Below are 13,794 nucleotides of genomic sequence, written 5' to 3' on the forward strand. Positions count from 1 at the left end.
GGGAGAGGAGGGGGGGGGGGGGGGGGGGGGGGGGGGGGGGGGGGGAGGGGGGGGGGGGGGGAATAGTAGAGGGGGGGGGGAGAGGAGAGAGTGCCTTTTTAATTCATTTCAACCCAACCCCCCCCCCCAAACAACCATTTGCAGGCAGTGCTTTTTTTACTTTAACCATATTTTCATTTTCAAACCACATTGAGGGTACTTACAGTTGTGTGGACATGTGTTCAGTGTTATTCACAGCTCAGAGAAACGTGACCATCTGCCTTCCTCCAGCTTGCAGACTAATTGAGGCACACCACTTCCTGGTTTTATAGTCCATCCCCCCCTGCCGCCAGCGGGGCAGCAGAGAGAATGGGGAATTTTGTAAAGTCATTAATATCTCTGTCATTTCTTATCGACTGGAAAAATCCTTGGCACACATGCGGCATAGGGGGGCTCTGAGCGAGGTGGCCAAAAATGACGGCCATAGGTGGCGGCGTTCTCTCGGAAATCGCAGCACAGATCGCCAAAACCGGTCAAGAACAGACTTTTAGTAATATAGATGACTGGTTGTTAAGAAATGAGAGTTTTGCGGTTAAATTCCTTGGGGAAATTAGAAAAGTATTGACGATTTCTATAATATTAATTAAATCTCTTAATCTGGAAACGAATCCTTGCAGAATATAGCCACCTATTAGCAAAATGATGGGGTCAAGGAAAGAGCGTTCACATTGCGGCCCTGTTTCCACCAATCTTTCCACCACCACGCACAAGAAGCGCAAGACAAATAAGATTGTATGCGGATGCCAAGAAGTGTGTTCAGCTCTGGCTGAAAAACTTCTAATCTTGTGTGTGGACTCAACAAGAAGCAAAATAATACCTTACGAGAAACAATTTTTGCTTGACAAATAATTGAGATTTATCGGTAAGGAATGAAGTATGACGCGAAGATAATTGGAAAATATGTATGCAAGCCTTTGCATTGTACACTAGGAGCATGTTATTTGTGTAACAATTAAAAAAACAAAAAAAATGATATGGATAAAATGTAAAGCAAACAAAACTTCTGAGTAAAATTATTTTGAAAGATTTTAACGAAATACAATTTTTCATTTTTCATTTGTAAAGAAAAATCAATATTCACAGTAGCATGGCAATTAGTTGTAGCGCAAATGTTCTCATAATTCATCTTTTAAGCCATGTCTGCCTTTGACTGAGTTGCTGTCAAATTCAACATAGCATAAAGGATTTTCTATGAGGACTATCACAGCTGTGCTTTGACATTTCCATGGAAACCCTCAATACTGTTATTTTATGAGCCCAATAAGCACACCATTTGGTGCAAGAGGATGACCTTCTTGAAACATTTGTTCAGATTTACAACAAGCTCATATTCCAGGGAAAGAATTAATGTATATGATATTGGTATGGGAATCAAAATTTCCTGGTCATAATTCCAGTACAACGTATCCAGTGTAGGACTATTTCCAATCACTTCCACATTGTTGGAACTTGTATTTTAATAAAAGTATGCTATTATTTTTACTTGGCTCAGAATTTTTCCAACATATTCTTCTCTGTTCCTCACCTGTTGCATTCAATTTCTAAAGGAAATACTTCCAGTGTCACTCTTTAACTGCCTGTAGTTTAACAGTGAGTAAACAAACAAAGTAAATTTCCTTCCCTCCCTGTAAAGTTGTCATGGTCTCTGAAGATCGGCACAAAAATGATGGAGTAACTCAGCTGGACAGGCAGCATCTCTGGAGAGAAGGAATGGGTAATGTTTTGGGTTGAGACCCTTCTTCAGACTGGGTCTCTGTTCTTTCTGATGGCTTGGTTGCAAGCAGGAATTCACTTTTTGATAGCTTGTCCTTGGGAATACACACTCTGGTTCTCTGAAACATCTATTAAATCATTGTACATTTTTTATTTGCTCACATATAAAACTAAAAATAGGTGTGGCATACATAAGCTGCTGAAAATCCTACGCTGACCAAGTGGCATTTATGGAGACTGATGGACAGATATTCAGTCAATTGCAAGGAAATTGTAAAAACATGGGTGAAAATGTAACGCACTACATTAAGCTTCTGATTTCCAGCCATATCACTCAAAATTTCCTGCACCTTTTCATTTGTTGCTGATTTTAGATGACTTCTTGTCTTTTGAATAGGATGAATAATAAGGGTGTTTGAGAGCAACCCATGCTAGATTTGTTGAAGATTTCTGTGCTCCATGAAGTTGTGGACTGAGCTTTGCTATGCATTAATTATCCTGAAGAAACATTCCTTCCTTTCCCATTGTAATACTGATGGTCTTTTGGAAAGGTGTATAAAAAGGGTAGCAGCACATCGCTAAATTTTGCTTGTTACAGTTTATAAAAGGTTAAGGATAAGAGGCTAGCAAGGAATTTATTGGAATTATTAAATTGGTGAGTAGCAAAGAGTAGATTTGGTAATATAGGTAGCGAGAGAGAGTGATGCAAGTGGTCTTGTTGGTGAGGAACAGTTGTTTATCGGAATGAGAAAAAAAATTGTGCACACTGGGGAAACCCCACGTGGCTACAGGGAAATGTGCAAACTCTGCATGAACAGCACTGGCAGTTAGGATTATGCCTGAAGGTATGAAACAGTTGCACTAACTGCAGACCATTTTGAGGAGTGTTCATGGAAATGTTTAATCTCTTCCTACTCCGTTCTAATGTACCCACCTGCTTCAAGAAAACTGCAATCATCCTGGTGCCAAAGAAAATCACGATTTCATGCCTTAGTGGCCTTGTCATCCACCTTCATGAGGTGCTTTGAGATGCTGGTTATGGAACACATTAATTCCAGTCCACCAAGCAGCCTTGACCCACTGCAGATTGCCTCCCGCCACAACGGGTCCACAGCTGATGCCATCTCCCTGGCTCTACATTCATCCCTGGAACATTTACGTCAGATTTCTATTTATAGACTGTAGCTCTGCTTCCAATGATGTTATTATTTTCAAGCTCACCTCTAAACATGTGGAACTTAAAATCAGCACTCATCTCTGCAACTGGATTCTCGACTTCCTGACCAACAGACGACAATAAGTGAGGATAGGTGACAAATCATCCGCTACGATTATCCTCAACACTTATACTCCATTAAAAATGGGTTCACTGTCCCCTTCTTTACTTCTTGTACACCCATGATTGTGCGGCTATATACTAATCCAACTCAATTTATAAATTTGCAGATGACACCACTAGTTAGCCAGATATCAAATAATGATTCGCAATTAATTGTTTTGCATTTTTCAACTTTCATCTTCTGCATGTCCAACTATTTCAGCCTCTATCCACATCTCACTCATTTAACAATTGTTCACCACGACAATGCAAACAGAATACTGTGGTTGTTGGAAATATGAAATGTAAATAGAAAATACTAGAAACACTTTGCATGTCAGGAAACGTCTGTGGAGAGAAAAACTGTGTTTACATTTCAGAATGATATTCCAGTAGGACATAAGGTCCTCAACCTGAAATGATATCTAGCTATCTTGATCTGCTGAGTGTTGCTGATATTTCTCTTCTAATGTAGACTGCTACTTCTACTGTAAAACTAAAGTAAGAGAGAAATATTCCGCACATTAACTGCCAAATGTGAAGAGAAAATATTAGACAATGGGTGCGGGAGTAGGCCATTCGGCCCTTCGAGCCAGCCCTTCAATTCATCCACAATCAGTACCCCGTTCCTGCCTTCTCCCCATATTGTGTTAATGTTACAAATTACTGATCTTGTATCAGAGCTAGCCAGTTCTGGCTCTGTGAGGAAAAGTTGGTTATCTGAAGGAAAGAAGACGAGGTGGGTTTTCTCAGGCTCAAGTTATATATTTTAAGTTTTTGCATTATTTCAAATTCTGTGCGATATATTCTCAATTTGCACAGTAAATCAAAAAATGTGCACAGTTTTGATACTTCCTAGTCCTGCTGAGTCTTGTAGTGTTCCGCAGGGGTCTGTGTTTGGACCTCTAGCATGTGCAGCCTATTGTTTCAAATAAGCCAATGAAAAACAGGTTATATTTTTAGTTATCGGATGAATGAGCTTATTTTATCATTTCTTGTGTCTGAAAGATGGAGGGACTGAAAAAAATAAGTCCTTTGATAATTTAACTCGCGTGGAAGAATAGTCTTAATTAACCTGTCAGTAATTTAGTTCAATTAAGTCTGCATGGCTATTTATTAATAATGACAAATGAATACTCATTACTTCGCTGTGAAATAGTTTAGATTATACATGATAATCCTGCTTGTGCTTAGCCAGCAAATGCCTGGATTGGATTCCACACTAACTGGGGTTCATAAAAATCCATGTATAACATCATGGGTTCTCAACATTTTTTAAAATTAGAATCTAATCATTAAAATCAGATACTAGATTAACCATGATTTGTCTGAAGTAGATAGTGGATGTCAGCTGGTTCATGGTTTGGGAGGATGGAAGGAAGTCGGATTTTTGCCTCATTGGAGATTCACATTTAACACACTTTCAAAAGAAGTTTCCAAGTTGGCAATCAAGAGTGCATCTGTGAATTGTACAGACTCTCATGTTACCTTATAAAGAGAAACTTTAAATTTGGTGAAAGAACAGAGAAAGAAATTCATTTATGTTGTAACTTAATGCCACTTTTCCCCTAATTTTCAGTTCCAAAACAGAGAAGAAATAAAAGCTTGTATTTGTTTTACCTTGATTCAATGATATGCAGAAATATAATCTTTTACAGTATTTAAATATTTCTTTGATTATGCAGCAAAATAGTTGTTGCCCAAAGATGAAAGATCCCAAGACAAAATATTAAGGTTAATCTCAGTGTTAAATTCTCAAGCATGTTTATGTTCAGTAGGGTGCTGTTGGCTATATTTACAGAGTCAATTATCCTGGCTGAGTAACACTCAAAGCTGCATTGCATAACATCACCAGGTCATGAGGGTTTGTGCAATGGGAACTTGCTGCTTTCTATTTGTGCCTATTTAAAAGGTTGGCTTTCTGATCAGCTAATATTTTCTTCTGAACTTACACAGACACTGTGATTATTAGTTAATACAAGCATAGACTCCATGCCAGCACAGTCTGTTGTCTGATGATGTACTGGGAAGACTGACTCACTTGATATCAAGTTCACATTTATTATCACATGCTCCAATTGGTAGAGTGATATTTGAGTATGAATAAAGAGAACACAATACACAATAGAATTTAACATGAACATCCACCACAGTGGAATCAACATTTCTCACTGTGATGGAAGGCAATAAAGTTCAGTCAATCTTCCTCCTTTTGTTCACTCGCATCGGGCCCTAAAACCCTTCGCAGTCGACGCTATGGACGACCCGATGTACAGGCCCTCTTGCCGGGATGATCGAAACTCCGACGTAGGGAAGGATCGGACACGCTCTGCGGCTTGGAGTTCCCGAATCGGCCGCTTCTTACCGGAGACCGTGGCTTCCGATGTTAAAGTCCACAGGCCCCACTGGACGGAGCTCCAACACTGGCGATCCTCGGCAAAAGATTCCTGCAGTATTGTGGTTCCTACTCAAACTGCAACTGTTTTAAGAAATATTATTTACGACCTTTTACAGTTCTAGTTCCCCAACACATATAATGGGCGAGAAATTAGGTCAGGGACTACTAAAAGATCTGTAGTAGTCCATCTTGGTACAGGATGTTGGAGCTTATGGTGTTATTAGAATGTGTAATAGTTTATCTTAGGAAATAGATGAAGGATAAACCCTGTAATCTTTTAAGAAATGGTAGATGAAAAATAGAAGCAGTGAAAGACTTGGCTAAAGAAAAAATAGGTTGGTTCATCAGTTCTGGATTGCTGGCATGGACAATATAGGCCAAATGATCTGAATCGAGTTGCAGTTTCTATACTTCAATAATTGCCTCAACATTTCAGGAAAAAAGGAAATGCAAGAAGGTTAAATTGAAGAAAGAATATATCCTTTACCCAGTTTACTATTATAAATTCAATAGGTAATTATTAGATGACCTGAACCAATGCGGTTCTTGATTAAAAGAAATTACACAGTGTGGGAGCATGAATAGGCAAGGTTTTGGGTCGAGACCTTTCTTCAGATTGTAGTGGGGGGGTTGGTAGATGGTTGGACAAATATCAGAGTGTGAAATAAGAAGGATAGAAGATGTATGAAACGTGAAGCCAGAGGAAGGAATATAGGTGGAAGGGGATTGGGGTAGAGGAAAGTGAGAAATGGGTAAGCATTCAGATGAGGCACAGAGAAGAGAGGAGAAAATAGGTGGGTGGCTGGCTGGATGTAGGTTAGTTGCCTAAAATTGAAGAATTCGGGTTCTAAGCTACCAAGCGGAATATGAGCTGGTGTTCCTCCAGTTTGCATGTGGCCTCACTCTGGCACTGGAGGAGGCCTAGGACGGGGAAAGTCAGAATGGGAATGGGCAGGGGAATTAAAATGGTTAGCAACTGTGAGGTCCAGCAGGCCTTGTTGGACTGAGCACCAGAATTTGGTGAAATGGTTGCTGAGTGTAGGCTTGGTCTCGTTGATGTATATAGCCCACATCGGAAGCACCAAATGCAGTAGAGTGAGGTTAGTGGAGGTGCATGTGAATCTGTCTTACCTGGAAGGATGCTGAGGTCCGTGGATGGATGTGCGATGGATATACAGGCATTTGGTTGGGCAAGGGCTGATTAGGGATAGTAGGTTTTGTATGTGTAAAGTCATACCTCGCAAATCTGATTGTTTTTTTTTTAAGATGTGACCAAAAAGGTTGATGAAGGCAGAGCTGTAGATGTTGTGTACATGGACTTCAGTAAAGCAATCAACAAGGTTCCACATGGTAGGCTGCTCTGGAAGGTTAGATTGAATGGGATCCAAGGAGAGATAGCTGAATGGATAGCAAATTGGCTCCATGGAAGGAAGCAGAGGGTAATAGTGGAAGGTTGCTTCTTGGACTAGAGGCCTGTGACTAGTGGTGTGCCTCGGGGTTCGGTGCTGGGCTTGTTACTGTTTGTCATCTACAACAATGATTTGGATGAAAACATACAGGGCAAGATTAGCAAGTTTGCTGATGATACAAAAGTTGGTGGTTTTGCAGATAGTGAAGATGGTTGTAAACGATTGCAGCAGGATCTGGATTGATTGGCCAGGTGGGTGGAGGAATGGTTGATGGAATTTACTACCGAGAAGTGTGAGGTATTGCATTTTGGTTTGTCAAACAAGGGCAGGACCTACACAGTAAATGGTAGGCCTCTGGGTAGTGTTGTAGAGCAGAGGGATCTAGGAGTACAGGTGCATGGTTCCTTGAAGGTCAAATCATAGGTAGATAAAGTGGTCAAAAAGGCTTTTGGCACTTTGGCCTTCATCAGTCAGAGTATTGAGTATAGAAGTTGGGATGTCATGTTGCAGTTGTATAAGACGTTGGTGAGACTGCATTTAGAATATTGTGTTCAGTTCTGTGCACCATGTTATAGGAAAGATATTGTTAAGCTTGAAAGGGTTCAGAAAAGATTTATGAGGATATTGCCAGGACTAGAGTGTGTGAGCAAAAGGGAGAGGTTGAGTAGGCTGGGTCTCTATTCCATGGAGCGCAGGAGGATGAGGGGAGATCTTATAGAGGTATACAAAATCATGAGAGGAATAGATCGGGTTGATACACAGTCTTTTGCCCAGAGTAGGGGAATCGAGGACCAGAGGACATAGATTCAAGGTGAAGGGGAAAAGATTTAATAGGACTCGGAGGGGTAACTTTTTCACACACATGGTGGTGGGTGTATGGAACAAGCTGCCAGAGGAGGTAGTTGATGCTGGGACTACCCCATCATTTAAGAAACAGTTAGAAGGTACATGCATAGGACAGGTTTGGCGTGATATGGACCAAGCGCAGGCAAGTGGGACTAGTGTAGCTGGGACATTGTTGGCGAGTTGGGCTGAAGGGCCTGTTTCCGCACTGTATCGCTCTATGACTATGAGAGAGGAAATATAGGAAGAGGTGTTACATTTCTTGAGGTTGCAGGTACCCAAAGAGGGGTGGTTTGGGTGGGAAGAGATGAGTGAAGTAAGGAGTTGCAGAGGGGGGGAAGCCTCTTTGGAGAGTGAAAATTGGTGGTGAAGGGACGATGTGACTGGTGGTGGAATTACATTGAAGATGGTGGAAACGTCAGAGAATAATATATTTGAGGCGGGTGCTGGCAGCATGAAAGGTAAGGACCAGGGAATGCTATCCTTTTTCTGCTTAAGGGGATGGAGGAGTGAGAGCAGAGGAGAGACTGGTGACAGATCCATCTGGTACAGAAGGGGGGACCACATTTACTAACGAAAGAGGACATCTTGAATGTCCTAGAATGGAAAGCTTCATCTTGTGAGCAGATGCAGCAGAGACGGAGATATTGAGATTATGGGATGGCAACTTTTAGGTATAAAATAGTCCAAATGTGTGAGTTTGAGGTAGATGTCAGTGGATAGATGGAGACGGAGGGATCAAGAAAGGTGAGAATGGTGTTGGAGATGGTCCAAGTGAATTTGTGGGTAAGGTGGAAGCCATTTCTGCATGAATGTAGGAGGCAGGTATGATACAGCCATCGATGTAGTGGAGAGAGAGTTGGGGGATGGTGCCAGTGTATATTTGGAACAAGGACTGTTCAATGTAACCAACATTGCTAAATGGTGGAATGGAATTGATGCTCTAAGGTTTGGCACAGAGTTGATGAGGTTTATGGCCTCCTTTTATGTTGTAAGTGGCACAGCACCATCATTGGCAGAAAAGTGTAATTAACGTACAATTTTATATAGGTATCTAATTCAAAATGGAAAATATTAACTAGAAGTATATTTACAATGATTAAAGCTCCATCAGATTGTTTTAGGTGGATATATCATAAGGGCTGTGGAATAATGCATTATACTCATTACTAGCCCGGCAAAAGATGATTCACCATCTGATCACCACTACAAAATACTACCATTATGATGTATATTGATTATATGACATTGTTTTAAGGGTTATGCATATGAATGCATGGTGTTTATGGAAACTTCTCATACAATACTGAATAATTTCCTTTTGCTGTTTGAAAATATACTGTTGCCTTTAGCATGGGAAATGGGAATATTGTAGCACTACAACTAAAGCATGTCATCTTTAAATCATCAGAGTTGATAATTTATTCATTGAATGTGCAGGTTAGCATAATAGCTGATAAAGGTCATTTGTAAATGCACACCTCCAATAAAATGAAATGCATTTTGATATGTGTGATGAACAGAAGGAGCAGGGCAAGAAAGTTAATTACCATTTTTCAGTCGTATATCCAGACTTCTGCTGAAGAAAGCCTCAAGTCAGAGCATCATAGCTCAATTTTCTAACACAAAGAATTGTTGTTCTAGTAATTTTAAAAACTTTTGTTATACTCTTAATGATTTTAACCTGCACATTATTACTAAACCACGTTATTTTCTGGTATTCAGAACCAGGGGTTTCCATGTTTCCATTTAACTTTGCTCAGTGCCAAAGGCATGTTTTATCAAACTTAAACCAAGATTTTATAGTCTTTCCGTAAACAGTTTAAAATTGAACATTTATCATTTAACTCTGCTAATTTGCCTTTTGGGGTGGGAGATTGCAACCTTCACGTGGTCCGCCCTGTTTCGACGAATGCAATCAACCTGGCGCGCACAATCAAATAAGATTAAATCGAACAAGTTGTCCTACAACTTTAGGCTGTGCACGCCATACGCATGAAGAAGATTTGCCTTTTTATTTCACGTTTTTAACTGTGTAGAATACTCTTTGTAATCTGATTGTATACATTTATTCTGGTTATAGTTCAACATGGGGTTGTAATTCAGTAATAATCCATTATTAATTAAATTTACAAAATTGACTTTTTTTTGTTGCAAATCTGTGAACGCTTCATGTCCAGTTTCAAGACTAAGACGATTCTATCAATAAAAAGTTGTGTTTTTGTTGTGTAGATTAAGTTGCTTAGCAGCAGAATTTGAGCAGTAGCAGCAGTTTTATCCTGCAAGTGACTTCCACGGTTGCTGTCAATAATGTATTCGCTGATGATTAATATGTAGTATATTATTTAAGAACTATAAATAGCCAGAAATTTTCAAAAGTGCGCCATAATATTAACTAATCTATTTATTTCCCAGCATTAATGTGACATTCTGCTATTCACTGCATAAAGACTTTTACCTGTGTTGGAGTATGATTTATTCTACATATGTGCTACATTCAGAAACCTCAGTATTGGTAATCTTTACAGAATAACATCTGATGCAGCTGTAACACTAATTCCTCAGGCAATAAGAATGTGCCATTGCATAAATTAATACATTAATATTTATGCAAAGCTCTTCAATATTATCCAAAGTATCTGTATTAATGACATGAATAATTGGCAAACCATTTCACTGAATGGTATAATTGCTTATAATTCATCATTTATGAAAATAAAATTTCCTGAACATGTAATAACTTTATGGGCTAATATTTTGCATTGAAGTTAATTCTCGTGCATGTGCTGGGAGGGAATTGGTTAAAGTTGGTATCACTAGTACTGTGAGTGTGGAGGGAGCCCCACAGTGACTGAGTATGTCCTGTTGGTTGCCGCAGCCTTAAAGTGCTGTCCCCTCCAGCTACATCGTGAGCTGCAACAGCTGTGTCAACTGGACCATGTGATCGCTGGTGTGGGAGGGGCTCGCTGGTGCAGACCAGCAGCATCAGCGCCTACTTTTAAGGTGAAATGGCACAAAGTGCAGGAGTAACTCAGCAAACTGAATCAGTCTGAATAAAGATTCCAACGTCACTTATCCATGTTGAGTCACTCCAGCACTTTGTTCTTTCGTGTATTAACCATCATCTTTATTTCAACAATATACAATGGTAATACCGTACTTGGTTATAGCAAACAATCGGCAATAATGGACATCATTCCCTCCCATGGTCCATTATAATGACGGTTTACACATAGAAGAGCTAGAATAAATCCTCCGCACAAAATATCTGATAAAAGGTTTGACAGCCAGCAAAGCCATGCTTCCTGCTTTACCAGCTGTTGACCAGTCAAGACGATGAACTATGAATGTGATTGAATATCCTTGACATTCAAATAATTCTGAAACAAAATCATTTTCAAATTTTACTATTAAGAATGTATTGAACAAAAAATTAAATTATGAAGAACTTTTAAATAATTATGCTAACCAACAACTTGAACAAATTATGAATTATCTTATTCCTACTCATAGCTCTTCTTCTCCTTTTAATAAGTGCCTTAGCTGCTCGTTGCAAGTTCAGTTGACAGATTCATCACTACGACATCGTTGTTTCTCTCACCTCAAGTAATTCAAGTATTGTGATTTTCTTTTATTTGGTATTTCACCTGTTATCTACGAAATGAAATGGAGCAGAACTTTTGAAAAGTAAAATACTTTTTGTTGAGTTTCTTAGTTTGTTCAATAAACAGATCAACTTTCCTGTAGTGAGTTAACAACAGGTGGCATGATTCACTTTCTTCCTTGATTTGTGAATGAGGGTATTCATTACTCTCAACCCAAGTTGTAAAATGTATGACAAGATGAATGTTTTATGTATGCGGGGAGCAAATATCCTGCAATCTGTTGTTTACATTGAATTTAACATTTGTGCTGACTGGAAACTGTTTGACTGTTACAAACACGGGTAAAGAACAAAAGGCGTTGGTTTTGGAATTTTCGGGGTATTGTGCTTAACTTTCAGAAATATTGGAAGTAGCAAAGACACAGAATGTACTCTGTGTGGGTGGAATGGCTTGGTGGCACTATAATTAACGAGCTGGACTTCTAACCAACCTGCTCTAACAGGTATAATCCTGGCATGTATCCGATATTGTGGAAAATTGCTCAGGTATGTTGTTCCAAAAGGGACAAATCCAATCCCTCTAATCGGTCTACTCTGAATCATCGCAACCTGATGCAATGTGTTAGATTCAGTCCAATCAAGCAGCACTTGTTGCTGCGCATATTCCAGTTGAGAACATCACACTACTGTGCTAAAATATGCCTATTCATCAAATCGCATTCTCTGGTCGACATGGGTGTGTCAGACCACCTTTTTTTTCCCCTATGACTTTTTGACCTGCTCTTTTATTGAGATCATTCATCTCCAGGATGTTGACATTTACAACTGCAAATTTACTAAGATACATTGAACAAATCTGTGCAAAGCTTCTACGTCAGTTACACTTGTACATTATATTCATTCATATTTGCTACCTGGCTGTTCTTGTTTCGCTGTTTGTGATATTGCCATAGATTAGTGCGGGTCTGTCACACTTAACTGTCACACCTACCTCTGTCACATGTAAATGTCTTCATGGATGATTTGCGGCAGACATTGTGGCAGAAATCTAGCAGTGCATCTGTGCAACTTTTCTCAACCTATAAAAAGGAGGTTTGAAGACCAAGAAGTTAAGCTTGGCAGAGAACTCACAGGCAATTGGGGCAGCACACCAGGCTCCGTTGGGGAATGTTGCCGACTGGCCCACTGTAGACTGCAAGAGTATGTGCTGAGGGATGCACTGAAACTCGGTGCAACCAACGCCAAGGCTCGGTGTGGGAGGACCACAGTCTAAGGCACTTCCGCTGTTGGACATGGGGGGGGGGGGGGGGCAGGGGTGTGGTGGAGATGCCCCTCAAAATAAGGGAAGGGATTCCATGGCAGTGGGCTACATGAGTGGCAAGGGTGTGGGGTAAAATTGTGATTTGGGGAAACTGTATTGTATGTGTGTGTGTATAGCTGCCGAGAATGCCGAATGGAGTTTTGTAAGGATCTGTATATATTTATTTCTCGAATAAAGTCTCGGGGGGGGGGGGGGGGAGGGGGAAACTGTTTTAAATCTCTTCCCTGTCCGGGAGACCCGACTTTTTCCCTGTCGGGTCTCGGCTGTCGTTGGGGCCTAGCACCGTGGAGCGGCCTCCAGCCTGAACGACCCGGGGGCTCGGGAGACTGCGGAGCTGCGGAGCTGCGGACTCACCATCGTCGGGGGTGGCCGGCCTCGGAGCGTGGGGAGCGGCGGTGACTCGCTGCTGCGACTCGACTCCTGGGGCTCGGAGGCTCCAGCAACGCAGCCGCAGGTCCGGTGGACTGTGACATCGGGAGCTCGCGGGTCTGGGAGGAGAGAGAGAGACCGCTTCCCAGAGCTCCCGCAACGCGACTTCTCCAGCCGGTGTCACGGGGTTGGAACAACCCGGACCGGGACAGTACATCACCCGGCACGGCTTCATGGCCGTGGGACTCACCATCGCCCGTGGGGGTTCCAACCTTGGACTTTCAGACCGGGAGCGGGGCCGTAAATCGCCCCGCGCGGCCTAAAATGGCCGTGGGACTCATCATCGCCCGCCTGGGGCTTGGACATCGGGAGAGACACGGAGAACAGGGGAGAGAAAAGACTTGCCTTCCATCACAGTGGCTTCACTGTGATGGATGTTTGTGTGAATTTAATTATGTGTATGTCTGTAAGACAGTGTCTTTGTTTGTATGGCTGTGGAAACAACATTTCGTTTGAGTCTCACTGGGGCTCAAATGATAATAAATTTGTATTGTATTGTATTTTGAAAAAAAAAAACCCAGGCTCAGGAACAGCTACTTCCCCTCTGTTGTCAGACTTCTGAATGGTCCTTCCATAAGCTAGGGTACTGTACCGTTCACCTGTACCCCATTATGGACATTGGACTTCATCTATGGATCTGATATGCTACAATGCTGAGAACTATATTCTGCACTCTGTATCTTCCCTCTGCTTTCTGTATTGTACTTGCGTTTGACTTAA

Source organism: Leucoraja erinacea, chromosome 31, assembly GCF_028641065.1.
Source record: "Leucoraja erinacea ecotype New England chromosome 31, Leri_hhj_1, whole genome shotgun sequence".
Classification (NCBI taxonomy): domain Eukaryota; kingdom Metazoa; phylum Chordata; class Chondrichthyes; order Rajiformes; family Rajidae; genus Leucoraja; species Leucoraja erinaceus.